Genomic DNA, 22376 nt, shown 5'->3' with positions numbered 1-22376 from the left:
TTTGAATGGTGCTCCTTTCCTTTTTTCACTCTAAAATTGTACAAAATAAAAATAATACACTAATATTGCTTAAAATGTTGAAAACAATGTTTCATTTTTAACTTTATGCCTTTTGGAGATCAGTTCATTTCTACTCACTTAACTATTCACAGCAACAGAAATTTTGACCAGGGGTGCCCCAAATTTTTGCATGCCACTGTAGCTTTAATAAGCCCTCTTTCAATTTTTAATTTTTTTAATGAAAATTAATATTGAATATAATTAATTAATTTTAATAGTAGAACTGTCGATTAAATGCATTAATTCAGTGAGATTAATTATATAAAAATATAACGTGTTAAAAAAATTATGCAATTAATCATGTGCCTGGACCGTAATAAGGAAACTTAAGTAATTCTAGCTCATACCACCTGTTTTCTCCAGGGTGCAGTGAGCAAAACTCAAGCTATATAGGCAACACGCAGTTTATACAGAGAACAAAACACAATCACCGACAGCAGACAGCAAAAGATAAGGACGGATGCGTTCTTGCGTTCAAACACTTGATGGAGTGCAAATCCGAATGCAGGGATCTCAAGACGTGTTTTTCAACGCGACCTAAAAACTGAATGTTTATGACTCGACGCAACCAAAGTGAGACGCTCCATAAGTTTCCTTCTGACGCAAGTGTACACTGACACGTACTTAGGAAAGCCTTTCTAGTAAATCTCGGACTGATTGGTGAATTCAATTGCAAAATTTATATTTATATTATATATGTATATACTGTATATGTAATATTTATAAATGCGATTAATTGCGATTAATTCTATTAACAAAAATTTCATTGACAGCCCTATTTAATAGTAGTTTGTTCTATATAAATATATACAGTATAAACATAGTATGTTTAATAGCTTATTATTTTCTTTAGTACTTTAGCAGCTTCAATATGCCTTCAACAAACAAAAGGCATTTTAATTTAAATTTAAAAGTTTATTATAGTAATAATTCATTCATATTCATAATAGTATGTTCTATATAAATATATATAAGTTATATTTAATAGCTTATTATTTTCTTTAGAAATTTAGCAGGTTTAATATTTCTTCTACAAACAAAAGGCATTTGTTTTAATTTTAAAATGAATATTAATATTGAATGATTAATTAATATTAATAGTAGTATGTTCAATATAAATATAGTATGTTCAATAACATTATTTTCTTCTGCGCTATCAAACTCGTATAACAGTAAAACTTTTACTGATATTGGTATCTACTAGTGAAGTTTTGATATTGTGACAACCTTATTTGGTTCATATTGAGTAGCTGTGGGGCAAACTGAGGTTACCTGTTTAAGGGTGTAATGTTGGGCCATTACACTGTGGACCATATCTGATAGGGCAATTGGCAATTTAACCAGTCTATCAGAGAAGGCAGCCAGCAATTGCTGAGAGTGCTGAATCCAGTCCTGCCTGCCTGTGAGGTGGGAGAGCTGCAGCAAGTTCATGGCTGAGACGGAGTTCGCACTAGGCTCGGCACCATCCTGATCTAAGAAAAAGAAAGACAACGGGAGTGTTGAAAAAAACGGCATCATAACATTGATGGTTCCAATATCAATTTAACTGGTGCTCGTTTATCAGGTCACGCAGGGCCAAGAGTGGCTGCTATCATGAGTAAAGTGGCTCCAGAGCTGTGAGCTGATTTACATTATCTGCTCTTTGTTTGTGTAAGCATGTGTTGGGAGTGGGTTCCCGTGCCCTGTGTCACAATGTAATGAGCTGATTGCATCTGGGAATTGAGAGGGACTGAAGCGATGACTGACGAATAACAGAAATGCTGTCTGTCCAAATGATATCTGGTAGCTCGCTCCTTGGAAGACACAAGCACCATACACAAACACATACACACACATAACTTATCTAAATGAGGACGTATGAAAGACAAGTGATCTTTCGTGAAGTCAATATGGAAAATAACTTGCCATAATCTATAATAACGCAAATATACTTCGCAAACAACTTCAGATTCAAAAAGACTCTTAAGACCAAAGAAACCAAATAGTTATATATTTTTTTTTTTTAAACTAAAGTGGTTACACTGCATGTGTTTTTTAAACAACTGCAAAGCTGGATGCTTTTGGCTATGTCTCGTTTGAGCAAAGCGTAAAATGCAGAGTGGCAGATGCTTTGGGAGGTGATCCATCTTCCACTGACATAGAGAGAGGTGAAGGGACTCTGTTCTGACATGTGACTGCACCACATGGCTCCTAATGGAGCCAACTCTGCACGCTTGGCTCACTATATAATGGCCCAGTCACTCAGAAAAGATGAAAAATCTGCCTTATGTCCATTTTAATTTATCAGAGGCAACAACAAAAACATAACAGTTAGCTTTCTCTGCCCTCATCCATATCTCATTGGTGTCAGTGCCATTTTCACAGTGCCATCAGTCAAAAGCCCAGGCATGGCGGTGTGACTATATGCTCACATCAGCCCGTCCTTCTTATTCTGGGGAGGAAATATGGAACCAAGTCATTCAGGACATTAAGCCCCTGCACTTATACACTTTGAAAGTATGTGTCCTGCACTTTTTCTTGATGTGGGAGAAAAATTGCATGAAAAATCATTAGCTCATACCAGTTCCATAGCACTGTCATGCAAAAGGTGATGAATGGCGCACAATGTGGAATAATGGGGTTGTGAGGCTTCTTGAAGGAAATATCAATTGCTCTAACAAATCAGGCTTTGATGTACTGGATCAGTCTTTTTCTATATTGGTCGGTCTTATCCAGAGATGTGGATGGGCGTAGGGGGAGATATTAAAATTTAACAGAAGCAAGATGATGGACTGGAAAAGAAAATGGCGAGAGAGAGAAATAGGCGTACTGTTTGGGGAAGATATAAAAAAGAGAAAAGAATATTACAGCATAACGAAAGACAGAAAAGAGGTTGTGTAAGGAGAGAGTAGGGCAGTTTCAGCACAGCACATCAGGCTGAAACATAGTTACCCAGGCAAGGCTCCACAAGGCAGGGAGTGGAGTGAGGAAAAAGTGCAGTGGTGGTGCTATCAGCGACTGGGTTATGGTGATGCTTAATGTAGACTGACAGCTAGAAATCTCCATCACTCTTTCCATGTAACTCATAACCACCTACACCCTCCCAAAGCAAAAATCCCAGACCTGACAGGTACATTGCCTTTCCACAACCTTTGTACCAAAGAGGTTTATAATGCCTGGAGATAACTAGCTATCTATTACCATTCCCATTCATTTCAATGGCAGTTGCTTGGCTGGCACATGTACAGTTGCCATCTTTGTTCATGGGCACTCAGTTCTGGACACCAAATTTGTTGCCATGCTATTTTGCTAAATGCCATGTGACTAATCACTCTGAAGCAGCAGGGAAATTATGTCCTAACAATGTTTATTGGCTGATGGCACCACGAGAATGCACACAGTCCTAAGCTCTTCACTAGTGACTATCCTGTCTGTACATGAGCAGTGACGTCAAATGCAGGCTTTAAGAACCCTCCTAAAAATCAGGCACTGGCAAAACATCTATTTTAATATGACAACCCTCTAAGGACACGTTGGAGAAAGGATTGGCTGGTAAATTTTTACTTGCCAGACTTCTGATGACATACAAGTGTAATGCAACTGAAACGATAAGGCAAACCGAGAAATGGACACCGAGAACGGTGTGAAAAAAAAAAAAAACAGTGAGCGGCTGTTCTGTAGACGAAAAGCCTTGTTGATGTGAGAGGTCAACGGAGAATGACTAGACTGATTAGAGCTAACAGAAATGCTATGGTAACTCAGATAAACACTCTGTACAATTGTAGTGAGCAGAATAGCATCTCAGAATGCACAACATGTCAACCTTGAGGTGGATGAGCTACAACAGTAGAAGACCATGTTGGGTTCCACTTCTGTCAGCCTACCATTTGTGTACCTCAGCAGAAATCCAGATTTGTCAGACCAAGCGATGTTTTTCCAATCGTCTACTGTCCAGTATTGGTGAGCCTGCACCAGCATTGTTGTAACACGTGTTTATTTAGGTTACTGTCACCTTCCTATCAGCTTGGACCAGTCTGGCCATTCTCCAATGACCTCTATCATTATCAAGCTGTTTTCGCCCACAGACCTGCCGCTCACTGGTTGTTTTTTGTTTTTCGACTGCTGCATGTGAAAGTCCCAGGAGATAAGCAGTTACAGAAATACTCAAATCAGCCCGTCTGGCACCAACAAACATGCCACAATATAAATCACTGAGATCAAATTTTTTCACATGATTAAGTAGATGTACAGGTGTACCTAATAAAGTGGCCGGCGGGTGTATATAGTAGAGTTGGGGTACTCACGTCCGAGTCACATCTGAATGCAGCAGACCGGAAATGCAATCTCATGCGACGAAACTTTGTACGATGCTGTGAACCAAAGTTCAAGCTTGATGAACTCTGAACCGTGAATTCATACAAAGAGAGGACGCATGACCAATAGAAGATCGAAACGTCACACGCTGACCTCTTATACAAAGAATACTGTGACAAGGAGGAGGGCGGGGCCGGGTCATGAGGACACACGGCCGGCCCTGGATCGGGCTAATCAGCCCGGAGGGGGATAAAGACGAGCCAGAGGCGCCAGTTCGAGAGTCAGAGACGCATGAGCCCGCGCTGCATGTGTATCTGTGTTCTTTTATGTTGAGTTTTATCATTAAACTTTACATTGACCGTTTAGCCGGTTCCCGCCTCCTCCTTGCCCAACCTTTACCTGTTACAAATACATATATCAAAGCTGTGAAAAATTTGCGTGCTCAAAGCCTAATGTGACCGCCCCAAAAAACATACACGCACACACACATACGCAGGTGCACAGGCACACTTATCAGTCAACCAATATGCTTGACTGTTACTACAGAGACTACTGTATATCGAGGGGGCTGGCACGATATAAAAGACAGGTATGTACCCAATGTATTAGAAACTAAACAAGGCAGTTTCGCACGGCATGGAACCTGACAACAAGTAAAATCTCACGAGCCGTTTGTGCAGCCAAGATGGTGCTCGCATCATCATGGTTAAGAACTTCAAATCAAGAACTTCACTGAGTCAAGTCACCCACATCATGCCTCTCATATTTTACTAAAAACAGCTTATCAAAATAAAAATACAGAAAAATAGTATTAAATATTGGGCTATTAAGTCTTTTTAGGCATAATGTATCCACACATGTAGGCTTCTGTAAACTCTAGTGGCCCACGCAGTGTTGTCATATTGAACTGGTCCATAATAACTTGATGAATTAACTGTGTATCTTTTTAAATAGTCGGGAGAAAACATTTCTTTTGCTAAAGCAGATAGAAGCTCTAAAAAGATAAACAGCACCTATTTATTTTTATTTAGTATTTTCAAAGCATTGACGAGCTGCTTAAAATATGTTCTTTTACAGCATTTGTACATCATTCACAACATTCAACCATGCACAATAAAATATTAGAATATTTTTGCAGCAACATGTTTTGTTTATAATTTTAGACCATAACATTTATTATTCAATGGCAGAGTTTGTGTATGAAGCTGAACTTCATATATCGAGTTGAATTTAGTTGGTTATGACATTTTTATTTTACATTTGTATTTTATTTTTATTGTAAACCACCGGGTTACTTATGCACATCTTTTTTTTTAGCCTATATCTCTGACACTTTTGAAGGACAATTCTGTTAAATTGAGTTAAATTAATGACTCTAGAAATATTCTCCATGGTTTTGCAGTTAAAGAAGAGCTCAGTGAAATTTTCTTTGGTTGGTATTTAAAGATTTCATAATGACTGCAGACCAGCACGGCTGCTGCTCAAGCAAATATCAAATATTTTTCTTATCTTCGGTGGCAGCTGCTGCGAGATGCACACGGACGCATCAGTTTTAGGAGCACGAGCAGCATGCGGAACTGCCCTGCATTGTGCCGTTTCCCGTGAATTAACTAGAAAATCATGTCCACGTTGACATGGCCCTAATATTAGCAGTGGGCTTTTCCAGTGTTTTTGGATGTAGCATTTGCAGTCAAATCGTGAGATGTAACTTCTCAGTGAGTGCGAGAACTACTGTGTTGACTCATTTGTATATATTTTCTCAAATCAGTCAGTAGATAGAGACTCAGAAAGAAATCTCAGTACAGACTATTATTTCTTTAGATAGAGATCATTTTAGATAAAACTAAACTAAAATGAATGGACAAATTGAAAATGAAGTAGAAATAAAAACTAAATTAAAATTTGAAACAATGATAACTCTGGTTGTTATGACTAATGCAGCTTTCACTTTCTTTAGTCTATGTTTGAGTGGAGGGGAGAAAGCAACAAATAATTTAAATGTCAACAGAACACAATAAGAATTGTTGAAAGACAGTTTTGTCGTCATACACCTAAGCATATGCTTTTATTCTGAAACCACTTTGAAGTTTGTTCAGCAGGATGCTAATCATAATATAATATATATATATATATATATATATGCAGCAATGGCAGCTTTGCCGATCCTTGGCATTCTAGCTGTCAGTTTGTTCAGATACTCTATAGGTGATATTTAACCCCATGCTTCCTGTAGCACTTGCCATAGATGTGGCTGTCTTGTCGGGCACTTCTCACACAACTTACAGTCTAGCTGATCCCACAAAAGCTCAATGGGGTTAAGATCCATAACACTCTTTTCCAATTATCTGTTGTCCAATGTCTGTTCTTTGCCCACTCTAACATTTTCTTTTCTTTATTTTTGGTCTTCTGAGCCGAAATCAGAGGCAATTCAAATACAAACACAGACAATGTTAAGCTTCATTTAACGAACCAAATAACTTTCAACAGTGTTTGATATAATGGAAAGTGATTTTCTATTACCAAATTAGCAATTTAGCATGTTTATTCAATATATATATATATATATATATATATATATATATATATATATATATATATACACACACACACACACACACACACACACACACACACACACAGTTGCGCTCAAACGTTTGCATACCCTTGGAGAATTGGTAATATATGTACCATTTTTAAAGAAAACATGAGTGAGCAGGCAAAACACATTTCTTTTATTTCTTATGGGATTCATATTCAATTGTAGGTTATAACAGAATGGCACAATCATAAAACAAAATATGGCAACAAAGAAAAAAATGAAATGACCCCTGTTCAAAAGTCTGCATACCCTTAGTGCCCCCTTTAGCATCAATGACAGCATGCAGTCTTTTGTAATAGTTGTCTATGAAGCCCCAAATTCTTGCAGGTGGTATAGCTGCCCATTCGTCTTGGCAAAATGCCTCCAGGTCATGCAAAGTCTTTGGTCGTCTTGCATGAACTGCATGTTTGAGATCTCCCCAGAGTGGCTCGATGATATTAAGGTCAGGAGACTGTGATGGCCACTCCAGAACCTTCACCTTTTTCTGCTGTAACCACTGGAGGGTCAGCTTGACCTTGTGCTTAGGGTCATTGTCATGCTGGAAAGTCCAAGAGTGTCCCGTGTGCAGCTTTCGTGCAGAAGAGTGTGGTGGCGGCGTAATGGGCTAAAGCACATAACTGGTAATCAGGTTGCTGGTTCGATCCCCACAGCCATCACCATTGTGTCCTTGAGCAAGACACTTAACTCAGGTTGCTCCGGGGGGATTGTCCCAGTAATAAGTGCACTGTAAGTCGCTTTGGATAAAAGTGTCTGCCAAATGCATAAATGTAAATGTAAATGTAGAAGAATGCAAATTGTCTGCCAGTATTTTCTGATAACATGCTGCATTCATCTTGCCATCAATTTTCACAAGATTCCCCGTGCCTTTAGAGCTCACACACCCCCAAAACATCAGTGAGCCACCACCATGCTTCACAGTGGGGATGGTATTCTTTTCACTATAGGCCTTGTTGACCCCTCTCCAAACATAGCGCTTATGGTTGTGACCATAAAGCTCTATTTTGGTCTCGTCACTCCAAATTACAGTGCGCCAGAAGCTGTGAGGCATGTCAAGGTGTTGTCGGGCATATTGTAACCAGGTTTTTTTGTGGCATTGGCACAGTAAAGGCTTCTTTCTGGCAACTCGACCATGCAGCTCATTTTTGTTCAAGTATCGTCGTATTGTGCTCCTTCAAACAAGCACACCGTCTTTTTCCAGAGCAACCTGTATTTCTCCTGAGGTTACCTGTGGGTTTTTCTTTGTATCCCAAACAATTCTTCTGGCAGTTTTTGCTGAAATCTTTCTTGGTCTACCTGACCTTGGCTTAGTATCAAGAGATCCCCGAATTTTCCACTTCTTAATAAGTGATTGAATAGTACTGACTGGCATTTTCAAGGCTTTGGATATCTTTTTATATCCTTTTCCATCTTTATAAAGTTCCATTACCTTGTTACGCAGGTCTTTTGACAGTTCTTTTCTGTTCCCCATGGCTCAGTATCTAGCCTGCTCAGTGCATCCACGTGAGAGCTAACAAACTCATTGACTATTTATACACAGACACTATTTGCAATTTAAAAAGCCACAGGTGTGGGAAATTAACTTAATTGTCATTTAAACCTGTGTGTGTCACCTTGTGTGTCTGTAACAAGGTCAAACATTCAAGGGTATATAAACTTTTGATCAGGGCCATTTGGGTGATTTCTGTTATCATTATGGTTTAAAAAAAGAGCCAAACAACTATGTGATAATAAATGGCTTCATATGATCACTATCCTTAAATAAAAGACAGATTTTTTGCATGATCAGTCATATTTTCAAAATCAATGCCAAAATTTCACAATTTCTGCCAGGGTATGCAAACTTTTGAGCACAACTGTATATACATATATATGAAATGCAACAGAGATGTTTTTGTTACATTTATATTGACAAATAGTTTTTCTTAGTTTAAATAACATTAAAATATTGATGTTGAGGTTACAGTTACAATTTTAATTCAGATTCATGAACAGATTCATTCGAACTTGGACTCAACTCAGACTCGGCTTGTTATGGACTCTGTCTTGAGTCTGACTCGGCCCCTTTTGGACTCGGACTCGATTGTTTAAAGACTCAGACACGATTAAGGTAAACTAGAACCCAACACTAGTATATCGTTTTCTTATATATGACTTCACGCTATATAGTATGCGAGATTGTAAATTTTATATTTCACTTTTGATCATTTTAAATCACATTTTAGATTTTTTAAAAAGTAAAAATTTCACATTCAATTTATATGTATGATTTATATGAAATGTTATTTTTAATAATGATTCAAGCTATTGTCAGTGTTTAAAAATTCATACACATTTTTGGAACCTAAAGATGAAATAGAATTACAAATATAACAATTATTTAATAATTACATTATAAAAATAATAATTTAAGTGCTACTACATCAAAACTACTATGCAAAAAAAAAAAAAAACCTTGCATAGATGCGCCACAAGCCTACATGTTAATTTCTTTACTATTAACAGTGTTGTCTGAAGTTTACATTTTTCATAAAGTATGATTTTGCCTTTAAATATTTATGTATTTACACATTTCTTACACATACTACATTACTACATTTTGTTACATGTTTGCTTATATGCACTTGTGCGATTTACATTGAGTTTACAATAAGTATAACAAGCACTAAATTGATCCTGAAGAACCGGAAGATTTGGCAGGCGTATTTTAGTCACATAGCACAAAATGTTGTCACATATGCAAGTGATTTACTCGCAATGTAAAGGGCTGATATATATATATAGAGAGAGAGAGATTAAAATGCTGCTTGCAAAAAATTAAGTTGTGAGAATACACAGCTACTTTTTAATAGCTGTCAATGGAGAAAGATGCTTTTTACCACCAGAATGGTGTACAGTGGTTACAGCATCTACTAGCAGAGGTTTTCAGCCAAACCTTGACCCCATGCTTTGTACAGATCACTGATCAGTATTACGAATTATGTCGTATCGGTGCAACTCACCCTGTTTGAGAGCCAGCAGCAGAGATGGATCTGATGGGTCACTGCAGAAGTAACCGCTGCCCTGGGAATCCTAGAAGAGTTGATCTTGCCTCTGTTGTAGTTCTTTGGCCTACCTTAGCCAGCAGACCCTCTGCATGGCCTCATACAGGTCCAACAGCCCACATACCACAAAGGCATAATCATCCAGGAAGCCTGCAATGGGGGATGCACTAGAGAGAACATTATAGAGAACATTAGTGTAAGGTCATTATTTTTTTTTCTGTGGTACTAACAATACAAATCCAATGTATGTTTAATGTTGTGTTGACCTACAAAATAGTACTATTAAAACTGAAGTGTGTCATTTCTGCACTACTAACAGCACCAAACAGAATTGCTACAAATAATCACTGTTTTCAAACAGATTCCATGTCTTCAGTTGGTTGTACAAACAGATAGTCCCACCCAAAACTCACACCACTGGTCGAGCCAATGTTCCTGTATCAAACAAACAGAGGAATGTTTTGAAAATGCCACAATGGCTTTTAGAGAATTTTCATTGAAAAAAAAAAAATTACACATATCAGCTGCAAATTAATATTCTGTTAAACAGTCCTTAAGTTCTATTGACTGCACTTGTGGCTTGCAGTTGATTTACCACAATTTTATTTTTTTTCATCTATTTGTCCCTCAGTTTTTAAAAAAGAAAACTGAATTTACAACTGAATTCTAGCAGGCAAGCATTCTAGTGAAATGTGAAACTCCTATATTCTGCAGATATCAAACTGATATATCTGTGCAACAACCAAGCAAAACTAACTACTTTTTAGTCTTTTAACTGGTCATGACATGAGTCTTTGCACAGACAAGGTTGGAAAATGATTCTATTACACCAGTCTCATGAAAAGAAAAATAAACTACACAACATGTGTGATGTTTAGCCATTACAGTTATACTTTTGAAACAGCGTGATAGTTGCATATTAGGTTTTTTACTGCCCACTTGACTGCTAGGCTTCCATTGTAGATGCATTACTGTAAAAGTCCGTTTTTAACAAACTGAGTGATGAGTCTAAATTATTTTCTGTGAAAATCACAACATGCCACAGATGCTATCGACAGAATTTAAGATGTATTTAACCTGGAATATTACTTTAAGGTTATTACCAACAGTCCCAGTGACTAAACTCACTGAGTTTATGGCCTTGCTGACCCTTACATATCACCCAACTTGTTGATATTATTGCTCAGTTGGCGGTGTCACAGACTAGCACACATCACATACTTTATACTGATTAATGCCAGCACTTAACATCTTGATCAAATCACGAAATGTCTTAATGTGATCGTTTTGTGGGGTGCCTCTCATTTCTTCCTCACTCCTCTGTCCTCGAACCCATGACCCAGAAACCGATCAATGTCCGTCACCATGAATGATGTTTCAATTCTCTAAATGCACCGCGAGGACCGAGGATGGAGGAAGCTTACCGAGGACGCTTGAGCGAGGAAGCACAGGTGCATCCTATGCAGAACACTTTTTGGCCAAAGCACCTGACGCGCACATAAATTCTCCTTCCCCTACACATCTGACACAACTGTTTTAATTCATGCTTCACCTTTGCGTTTAAATGAACCATAATTTTAAGCATCTGGAATTATTAGGATTTATTATGAAAATATCAATTAACCAAGTTTCTACAACATAATGGAAAGCACTCCAATGTAATGCAGTGCTTTTAAGTGACGCTTGAGTGAGCAGGGAATTCCATTTTACAAATACATCTTGCTTCAATCCTCCGTCCTTGTTTCCTTTCATTGGATCCTTCCCTCGTTTCTTAAAAGGAAGGACTTAGGAAGCACCCATGGTGTTTTTTAAAGGGATAATTCACCAAAAAATTTTAATTCTCTGATAATTTACTCACCATCATGCCATCTGAGATGTGTATGACTTTCTTCTGCAAAACACTTTTGAAGATTTGTAGAAAAAGAATGGCCAAATTTACCAGAGTGCTCCTGTGATGCAAGCGCATTGGCACATTCCATCGACTTATTGGTTGTGTGTCTGTCACACATCAGTTCATGTGCCATCGCGCTTACCTGACGGGAGCAGTCAGGTAAATTCTGCCATTCATCAACGCCTGACTGGAAGCGATCTTTTATAGTTAAAAAGTGCTTAAATATCGTTCTTTTTCGCACACAAAGTGATCGATTCGCTTTATAAGACATTAATGTCACTGCTGGAGATAGGATGGATTACTCTTATGCTGACTATTTATGCTTTTTGGACCTACACATTTCTAATCACCATCTTCTCACATTCTAAGGACCTGCTGAGCCTGGATCTTTTTCTACAAATCTTCAAATGTTTTTTGCAGAAGAAAGAAAGTCATACACATCTCAGATGGCATGAGGGTGAGTAAAGTATCAGAGAATTTTCATTTTGGGGTGAATTATCACTTTAAGAAACATGACTCTACCATTTGTTAATGTTGTCAGAGGTGGAAAGTTAATAACTGCAGAATTTTGTCTTTGTTTTGATTTTAAGTACTCTTTCTGTTAGCAAATGTCTTGTCATTCTACATTTACATTTATAAATTTGGCAGATGCTTTTATCCAAAGCGACTTACAAAAACATAAGTGAATCATCTTAAGGAGACAATGGTACGAAAAGTGCCATATTACAAAGTTTCACTAGCATCAGAATGGCATTCAAAACAGATTAAAGTGCAACGCGACTGGTTAAGTGCTCATGGAAAATTCTGTGCACTGCATTGTGTATATTTTGATTGCTTTGTTTGTTTTCATCCCTCTTTGTGAGAATTTGTTCATTATAGGGGAGGTGATAGACCTTTAAAAGGGGAGCTGTCAAGCTCATGTTCAGTTCAATTGGATTGACTGAAGGGGTTAGAGTGTGAACAAGCAGTGTTGTGAATTTGGGCCATTTTCTGGTTTAGCCATTTTTGCACATTGTTGCATTTTTTATTTTGTTTTTGTACCATTTTACTTTGATACATTTTCACTGTATATATTTTTACACTTATTTGCACCTTAAATAAATGCCATATTGGAATCCACTTCATCACTTGTCTGGCACATCATTTTTGCCTCTGACCACTGGGCCACTCTACAGGTTGGGCAGACTCTCATGAGTGGCCAATAAGCTTCTTCTCACCCTGAAAAATTGACGAACCATTTCCTACTCAGATTTGATCCTATTATTTTCTTCAGTAAACACCAAGTCTTATATCCCAAATGCAAATGCTTTCCTACACTTATAAAATAAGATAGCAGAGACCGAACAGTCAGCAATTAATTTAGTCTATTACAATTGTTTATGTTCAGATGATACTCTTGTTCTTATTTTGGCAAGCTTCACATTGATTTTCTGCCAAAATAGGCCATTGCAATACAAGACAGGGAATCGATGAGAAATGTCAGAGGTCATTAAGTTTGTCACCCCTCTTCGATTCTATATCAATGAGTGTCAGAGACCTCTGACAGAAGAATGAGAAGGATTTCAGCAAAAACACTCAGTAGCTGCAACAATTCCTACGAAAAAATTGTGGTTTCAAGTCAGCTAGTGGTCCGCCATTGTAAAAGGGATAATTCACCCAAAATGAATATTCTTTCATAATTCACTCACCCTCATGTTGTTCCAAATCTGTTTGACTTTCTCAAACCAAAACCAAGTGTGTCAATACTTCTAATATTTTGATTCATATTGAAATCTTCTCTATATTGGTATTCAGATCTTGTTGGAGTCAAGCAAACCAACAGACGAGGATCTGCTTTTATGGTTGAAAGAAAATGTGAAGCGGTACAAGAAACTCAGAAGCTTATCAGACCAGTGTATGTGCGAGAAATCTCTGAACACCGCCAGAGCGCATTTTATAAAAAGCCAACTTTCACCACTTTTTTTTCCAAATTATAACATGTAAATTGATAAAAATGTGAAAGACTTAGAGTTTATATATGTGCATTAACCTTATGCCGTCAGTATTGGTTTCTATGTAAGCTCTGGGTGAGTGCAATTTTTTTTTATTTATTTTTTTATTACAAGTGTTGCACAATATATTGGCGGCCAGTATATTATTGGCCGATAACTGGGAAAATCTAAATATCACGGAAATATTTTTGCAGATAATTTGTTATTAATTAGAGTCAATTTCTAGTGACTCGGGCAGCCTCAAGTGACATTGAACATGCACACACACACACACACAGAGTGTGGGACAGAGAGAGCCAGGTTTGTGTTGCAAGCCAAGCTCATGTAGTTATCTTATTTTGAAACCGTTTTGGTAACGTTTGTGAATAAAACAAAATACTGTATAAACGTGTTATTTTTAACTTACATTTTAATTAAAAGTAATCGATTACTCCTTTTTTGTTGGTTAGAATACTCATCAAAATAACTTGAAAATGCCAGTTCTCTAGTCTGGAACAACCTGACGGTGAGTTAATGATGACAAAATGTTCATTTTTGGGAGAACTCTCTCTTTAAGATGCAAAAGCTGAGCTGTGTCAGTTGCTTGACATGCATACAAAAGGCATTTTGCAAGCCACATGTCACAAGTTCCTTTTGGGTGGTGTAACCCAAGGAGATTGTAAAAGTCTTTGAAGTTTAAAATAAATTTGATTCATCAGAGCACATAAGGGTCCCTTCAGCCCTTGTTCTCAGACCCTTGAAAAGAGGTGGCAGTGTGACCAGCTGAGTGTGATGAAACAGATAGTGACAGCTCTGAAGATAACACACTGTCGGCAGTAGGACGGAGACTTAGGCTGGGAATGTAACCTCTATGGTTCTTAGTTCACTCCTAGTTCAAACAAATGACATTCCGAGGGATGAAAATTTTTTGCTAAGGTGCCTGTAAGGACAGCAACCTCAACATCTGACCCTTCCATGTCATTGCCTCAAGCTGTCAGATCTAGTCCATTTTTCAACTGTCATGTATAGTAAGTGCCAGGATAATTTGGATAAAAACAAAAAGCTCGATGACTAAGTACTAAACACTTGTGCTTCACTGTTGAACTCCTTTGTTGAATAAAATGAGGTATATAATACCTGGAGAGCTATCTGTTGTTAGCTATTCATATCAATGTCATGTTTTTAAGAGCCCTTCAAAAATATACTATAATATAATCAAATATTTGTGAGATATACACAGGTGGCCAAAAGTTTGGAATAATGTACAGATTTAGCTGTTTTGGAAGGAAATTGGTACTTTAATTCACCAAAGTGTCATTCAACTGATCACAAAGTATAGTCAGGACATTACTGATGTAAAAAAACAGCACCATCACTATTTGAAAAAAGTTATTTTTGATCAAATCTATATAGGCCCCATTTCCAGCAGCCATCACTCCAACACCTTATCCTTGAGTAATCATGCTAAATTGGTACTAGAAAATCACTTGCCATTATGTCAAACACAGCTGAAAGCTATTTGGTTCATTATATTAAGCTTAACATTGTCTTTGTGTTTGTTTTTGAGTTGCCACAGTATGCAATGTACTGGCATGTCTTAAGGTCAATATTAGGTCAAAAATGGCAACAAAAAAAAAAGAAAGAGTTTTCTCTAGAAATCCATCAGTCAATCATTGTTTTGAGGAATGAAGGCTATACAATGCTTTAAATTGCCAAAAGACTGAAGATTTCATACAAAGGTGTACACTACAGTCTAAAAAGACAAAGGACAACTTGCTCTAATAAGGACAGAAAGAGATGTGGAAGGCCAGATGTACAACTAAACAAGAGCATAAGTACATCAGAGTCTCTAGTTTGAGAAATAGACACCTCACATGTCCTCAGCTGACAGCTTCATTGAATTCTACCCGCTCAACACCAGTTTCATGTACAACAGTAAAGAGAAGACTCAGGGGTGCAGGCATTATGGGAAGAATTGCAAAGATAAAGCCACTTTTGAAACAGAAGCAAAAAAAATAGTTTAGAGTGGGCAAAGAAACACAGACATTGGACAACAGATAATTGGAAAAGAGTGTTATGGATCTTAACCCCATTGAGCTTTTGTGGGATCAGCTAGACTGTAAGGTGCGTGAGAAGTGACCAACAAGACAGCCGCATCTATGGCAAGCGCTACAGGAAGCGTGAGGTGAAATGTCACCTGAGTTCCTGGACAAACTGACAGCTAGAATGCCAAGGATCTGCAAAGCTGTCATTGCTGCACATGGAGGATTTTTTGATGAGAACTCTTTGAAGTAGTTTAATAAGTTCTGAAAAAAAATTCAAATTGTAATAGTAATTTTTCACGTTATTAATGTCCTGACTATACATTGTGATCAGTTGAATGCCACTTTGGTGAATAAAAGTACCTATTTCTTTCCATAAGAGAAAAATCTGTACATTATTCCAAACATTTGGCCACCAGTGTAGGTTGCTTACAAAAAACAAAACAAAAAACAATACTTTTGAATGGCCATCAATGGAGAAATATGCCTGGAAGGTGTAGTTACGGCATCTACCAGGACTATCTGGACCATCCTAACCAGCCAAACCTTGACCCCTTATTTGAACCATGAGGTTGGTTTCTTCTCAGGGACTCTAAACCCATAGCAGGGCTTCTGAGTACAGAGAAAATATGATTCCTATGTTTCAGATATTGAACTATGAGAGGAGGTCTGCTCCTGAATTCCTGGGAATATCAGTGAGCCAACAAAACAAATCAGCCTGCCAGTCATTTTTAATGAACTGCTCTCCCTTGATTTTTTTCTATTTCCTTCTTTTTCAGTCTTTCTATTCTCCCCAGGTGATACGGTGTCTTCAAAGTGCAGCAAAGCCACATCATAACTTTCATACAAACCTGTCAAGAGACTAAAGCTGTGAAAAAAGAGCTAACCTCTATCTATCTCAGCAACCAGCAGGCCTCCCGTTCCAAACTGATATATCTACACATCAATACTTACAATGCAGTATGATTTTTATATAGCTGAACAAGATTTGGACCATTTGCTACATTCCTTGGGATAGCGGCACAGTCACCAGATAGTTACAGTTCATGAATAATTCACCTGCCACTGCATTTTTACCTGGCCCTCACACAGCATGTTTCTTCGATTACAATAAAATACCCTTAATTCCATTTATACAATGGGGCTGTTTATTGCTTTATTCTGATTGGTTGACAGATGTTCTAAGGTGTGCAATTATTTTTCAGTAAATGCACGAGCATGGCTATGAAGTAGTTCCAGGTCTTGACCGCATAACGATTCTATCTCACTTCACCAAATTAAGTTATTTCAAAAGAGCAGTACAGGCTACCACAGCAAAATAACCAAATAAAACAGACATTGACTAAGTACATCAGATGAGAATGACAAATGACTATAATATCCTAAATTTATTTTAATATGTGTGGAACTCTCGTGGGGCACTCTCGCACTCCCACTCTCTCTCTTTTACTCTCACCCACCAACACACACACGCACAAACATACATACACGCACACACATAGACACTCGCAGGCAACACGCAGAGCTTTAATGTAAAGCCCAAAATATCCACAGTTTTCCTGACCAACCACTGGGTGGCACCATGATGATTCTATTGTCTATTTCTGGTTTCAAGACACCAAGTAAAAACTGCCAAAACAAGTGATCCAGAGGAGAACAACAACCATTTAAGTGTTATTTGCAGCAAAAAGGAATTTCAGGCTCAACTTGCGCCATTGTTGCGCCTGTCATAACAACCTAGAATAATTAATTATATCAACGTAACTAACCTCGGATCATCGCTTCATGATATCCACACACTAAAGTAAGGCACTGTCTATACAAAAAATGGTCATCTCGACCCTGTGAAGTATTGGCACTCTACGGCCAATTTATTTTGGACAATTTTTACAAAAGTAATACCTTCAAATGTACATTACCCACTAAGAATATATGCTGATGCAAGTGAAAACACTGGAGACCAGAAATTGAAAACAGTCGAATCGTGGAACACTTCCATGTTCAGGAAAGGTTGGATACTTCGGTCAGACAGGACGCGTGACACAAATCTCTTCATCAGCAGAGTGCTCGAGCACTGAACGCACACAGCCCAATTTTTCTAAACACGCGTGGGTCCACAAAGTGTCAACACTCACATTTGAGCCATTGCTATCACGAAGAAACACTAGAATTAGATGTAATCGCTGCTAAACATCAGGAGATGAAGGTAAAAACAACAACAGTGGATGTGCAAGTCAAGAGCACTTGTGTGAGGTCTGGAGCCTACCTGCATTTGTATAACTCGAGTCTGAAGGAATATGAAGACATCTTTATGGGTCTAATCTCCTGAAGAGGAAGTCCAGTGTCTCATAGCAGTCGTAGCGTGCATGCATCAATCACCTGTGTATGCACGCACAGTTATATGGAGCATACTTTGACAGGCTCGCGTTCGACTGTACGCAGCTGCGGAGCGTTTTTGTCAAAATAGAAGTATACCTAGGGCATTAATGTCAACACGTGACTTAAGAAAAAAGTTTAGCAACTGAAAAGCTCCATACAAGAATGGTGATGTGACCACCCTGCTGCTAAGAAGTGAAGTTAAACTAACAGCTTTGTGATTTGAAGTGATGTTACAGCTGACGAGAGCTGAGACAGATGCAGGTAAAGATGTCTTGAGGTGTGGTAACTGTGGTATAAGCAGAATAATTGACCCCAGCCAGTTGAATTATTGAAAAATATGGATGTGGAATATGAGAAATAAAGCAAGGGTGAAGTGCCTCTTGAAGAGGATATCAGGTACCAAGAAAAAACTGATTCCAAAGCAATTGGATGATCTTCAAGCTGCGTGAGACAAAAAATGAAGGCTTGAACAAAGCCCATTAAGATAAGTGGTAAATGCTTTGTGGATTAACACAATTATCAGCGTGGCCTACCCGTGTGAGCAGCACAGTTGGCATTGTGGGATGACTGATGTGCTGACACAGAGTGTTAAGAGGTACAAATGAGTGTGTGGGATTTTTATAGGTGAAAAGCTTTGTTTTGTACTGATTCTGGGCCATACCTTCACTGGCAGTATATGTACCAAAGCAATTAAGAGCTAAAAGCAAGACTGAATGTGTGCTAGTTTTCTTGGCCTACCGCAAAGGCAATTATGCTCGGATCGTAATATGTAAGAACAGGTACTGCTACAGTCCCTTTCCATATTCTCTAATGACAAACCTAACAAATAAAAGCATTAATTTTTTTCTCATTTTAAATGGGCCTTTCCTTTTATAATGATGATGTATTAGATGTGAGCTAACAAATATAAAATTTTACGATGCAGTATCATCCTTTGAAGGTACTGTATATCAATCTCTGCGCTACTACAGGATATACAGAGGGGTCTAAAATTCCGAGACCTCATTAATCTGGGATTCAAAATCTAATTCAAACCTGGAAATAGACAGTTGTAGGATTTTAAAAAATTAAGACATAGAAATGTTGCCAAGTACAATAAAAAAAATATATATTCAAGATTATGCACTATTTCTAGGTCACAAATTAAATAAGCAAATCTGTGATTGATCATGTTAACTCTTTTGTACAAAAGGTCAGATTTCCTTGCTTCCACTGAAGCACACAAGATGCCCTTTTGAACATACTGGGATAACACGGATCATCAGGTTTTGCACAAACTTGTGGAATCCACGCCAGCTCGAGTGCATTCTGTCATTAAAGCAAAAGGGCACCATACAAAATACTATGAAATTCTGAATGTCAGTGAAAAAATTATTATGCTGATAGGATCATTTGAATTTAATAAAATATATAAAATTAAAGTATCATTTTCAATAGCACTTGTAGACTTCTGGACCCCACTGTATGTATGTTTATTTTGGGCGAACCAGAAACATTCCTTACACTTGCTCCACCTCAGTGTTATTTCCACGATAACAGGAATGGAGAATCTTCTGGCCCTCTTCGTCACATAAGTGTTTTTGAAGAAAACAAGCAGCCTGCTCAGCTCTTTCCAGCAGAGCTTTGTCCCCTAGTACAGCTCCAACTTGTGCAAACCCAGACAACATAAGCCCTGACCAACAAAACAAATGGGAGCAGACACAGATTACAGACTAAGTTTTGGAAAACCTAACTAAAAGAAATTGGAAAATAAGTTGTCATGCTGAAGCCCAAAACAGGGACGTCGCTAGGCCTATTTTAGGGGGGCTTTAGCCAGATAACGTAACATCATGCACATATCTTTTCATACTCAATTGCTTTCATTCAGTAGGCCATTGCAAAACAATTATCAGTAGGTCATGTGTAGAAAAGGTGACAGTGTTGATCACAATGTCATTGTATTATGTAATTAAGATTTTGCCAGTTCAAACAAATTAAAACTTAAACTGATTAATCACCTATTAAGCCTTGAGTTACTGTAAATATGAGTTTAATAACAATACATGTCAAAACACAGCAAACAAGAATGAGGGAAAGAAGCTGGAGGCTGACAGGGCTGAGGGAGCATATATGATGAAGAAAGCGCAAACAAAGGAAAATGGGAGATTTTGTGGTGGAGACAGAATTTTAGGTACAGAATTGTCATGTTCCCAAACAATGAAAACAGAGTTGTTGCTCACCTAGGATGGTTTGTGAGCTTGACCAGCGATTCTCGACTGTAGATGCAGGTCTGCTCAGAGACACGCAGGCATGCAGCCCCAACTCAAAAGACTTCCTAGATACATCATGCTTAACTGAGTTTGCCAAGCACTACGGTACTGATGTTAAAACAGAAGAGAAGTTGGTGGCCAGAAACTTTCTTGCCCAGAAAAGAGAGGCTGGATGTCCTCCCAAAGATATGCTTACTGTGCATAACCTCCTGGATAATGATATGTTTCCTTCATTCAGGTTGCCCTCACAATTCCTGTGAGCAGCTGCTCCTGTGAAAGGTCCTTTAGTGCACTGCGCCAGCTGCACTCCTGGTTGCATAAGACAATGGGTCAGAAAAGGTTTGCAAGCCTTGCAGCCATGTCCATTGAGGGTGAAGTGCTTGGGCCACTAAGCCACAAAATAGTGTTATTGACCACTTTGCCACCTTTAAAAATAGGAGGTACACTTTAAAGCGTCCACCCACAAAATAAGCATTAAAAGAGAGAAGCAGGAGGAGCAGTTCTGTAAGGTTGTAATATTTGTTTGGGATCTTACTTTTTTATCAGATATTATCCCTAATTATTTTTCCGTTTTTTATTTTATTTAGCTCATTAGTTGAAATTAGTTTTGCTCCATTGTGGATGATACTGTTTAAGATGTCCCATGTGTCTGAATTATTGGGTTAATTTTGAGCAACAATTAACAAAAGGGTGAAACTTAAATAAAGATTTTTTTTCTAATGGTATAATATGACCTGCATGTCTTGCATGACCTCTCTCTCTCTCTCTCTCTCTCTCAGTATAAAATCCAAAAAGTATTTTGGCTACATAGTACAGCCATTTTTGTGCCTTTTGTTGGTGTTGGATGGATGCGGACAGAGTGGACTTTAATTTCTTTATTTGGATAGAATTTAAGTAAGTCATATTAGATCAGTGTCTAACACAAACTATGAAACAGGTATACTTTTTGGTAACCTTATTTCGATGTATTTTTAGAGTAACAATGGGTGTAAAATCTATGATGAAAATACGTTTTGGGGGCTTTACAAAAATATACTTATTCCCAGACCCCCCTAAAAGAAGCTTTGCCCCCCTATCCATGAATCTCTAGTGACGTCCTTGGCCCAAAGTAAAAATTTCTCTCTGTGGTTGTTTAAGGAAAAGTAGTTATGCAAAATAAGAGCAAATGAAGGAAAATGTCACTCAAAAATGAAAGTTCTGTCATTATTTCTCACCTTCTTGTCATCCAAAATCCATACGCTGTTGATGTCCGTTAAGGTCCAGAAATACAAAATTTAAAAAAAACAATAAATGTAGTCCATTCAACTTGTGTGCTAATTTGCATGTCTTCTGAAGCCATATGCTAGCTTTGAGTGATAAACAGAACAAAATTTAAGTAATTACTCACCAATACTCTTCCCCTCCAGCTGTAAATTTGAAAACCAAATGGTTGTATAGGCTACTTTCACTGTGCTTTTTGTTTTGTTTTTTGTTTTTATTTTTGTAGCTTAACAGACGGGGTCAATTATGAACTGTCATTGTTTGAAAAAGTCCTAGATAAAGAATCTTTAAAATATGTTATCATTTTATCCACAGAAGAAAGGAAGTTAAATAGGTTTAGAATGACTTGAGGGATAAATATTAATTTCAGATGAACTATTCCTTTAAGAACCAAAGTTGTGCATATTAAAAACTTTTGGGAAGAGTTCTGTCTGTGTGTCCCTTAGATACTTGAAATACCCCTTAAAGGGATAGTTCACCCAAAAATGAAAAATCTCTCATCATTTACTCACCCTCATGCCATCCCAGATGTGTATTCACTTTCATTGTATGGACCTACAGAGTGGAGATATTCTTCCAAAAATCTTCGTTT

At 37.8% G+C, this 22376-nt stretch overlaps 1 pseudogene; it reads right to left on the bottom strand.

The window, feature by feature from the left end:
• LOC127423074 (spermatogenesis-associated protein 20-like) overlaps nt 1-22376 on the bottom strand; it is an 82769-nt pseudogene that overhangs the window by 50643 nt on the left and 9750 nt on the right.

The sequence above is a fragment of the Myxocyprinus asiaticus genome, chromosome 32 (assembly GCF_019703515.2).
Source record: "Myxocyprinus asiaticus isolate MX2 ecotype Aquarium Trade chromosome 32, UBuf_Myxa_2, whole genome shotgun sequence".
Lineage (NCBI taxonomy): Eukaryota > Metazoa > Chordata > Actinopteri > Cypriniformes > Catostomidae > Myxocyprinus > Myxocyprinus asiaticus.
This window is presented reverse-complemented; position numbering and strand designations above follow the sequence as displayed.